At 33.5% G+C, this 796-nt stretch overlaps 1 protein-coding gene across 1 annotated transcript in view; it reads left to right on the forward strand.

Annotated features, from left to right (window-relative positions):
* Positions 1–796, forward strand: part of LOC110453318 — a 26,361-nt gene that overhangs the window by 21,813 nt on the left and 3,752 nt on the right. The window lies entirely within an intron of this gene.

Below are 796 nucleotides of genomic sequence, written 5' to 3' on the forward strand. Positions count from 1 at the left end.
AGTTACTTCCCTTGAGATTGACTTGTGAATCGCGAAGAAATATTTTGTCGATTTACTAACAAAAAAACCTTTTTTTAAGAATGAAACTTTACCAAAACCTGTATATTGCATATACCAAAGGAAAAAACACAGTTAATTGCTGAAAATAATTCTTATATTCAGCTATGGCGTGAAAAAACACGTATGGCGCTAATTAGTGTAAAAGTGCTTCGTAATCAAGATCGATTTTCTAACAAAGTACACATTTTTTTTAAATGATACTTTACCAAAACATGTTAAATGAGTATACCAATGGAAAAATCGAAATATTTTGTGGATAAAACACTCACATTTTGCTATGGCGTGCAAAAACTCCTATGGCGCACCTATGGCGCTAAATCTCCTATGGCGCAAATTAGTGTGACCGGCCCAGACTCTTGAATTACAAGTGATCAAGGGTGGTAGGTAAATATTGTACCCCGGACCCGGACTGAAACCACGTACCGGGAATATAAAGATATTTTAATATCTCATTAACGCGATCGTTTATATTTTGTATAAAAATATAGGATAATTTCAAAGACCTCCACCACAACCAACTTCGAGACCTCCACAACCAACTTCTAGACCTCCACTTATTTTGTGAACTATTATAGTTATCTTATATATATATAACAAAACACCCGCGATCACAGCAAAGTCAGAATTTCATGTGAAATATGTTGTTTATTTCAACGAAACTNCTTCTTCTATATATCTGAAAACAACATGCAAATTTTCCCTAAATTTCTTATTATATGTGAAAAACCGTGATTTT

Source organism: Mizuhopecten yessoensis, unplaced genomic scaffold (assembly GCF_002113885.1).
Source record: "Mizuhopecten yessoensis strain PY_sf001 unplaced genomic scaffold, ASM211388v2 scaffold7269, whole genome shotgun sequence".
NCBI lineage: Eukaryota > Metazoa > Mollusca > Bivalvia > Pectinida > Pectinidae > Mizuhopecten > Mizuhopecten yessoensis.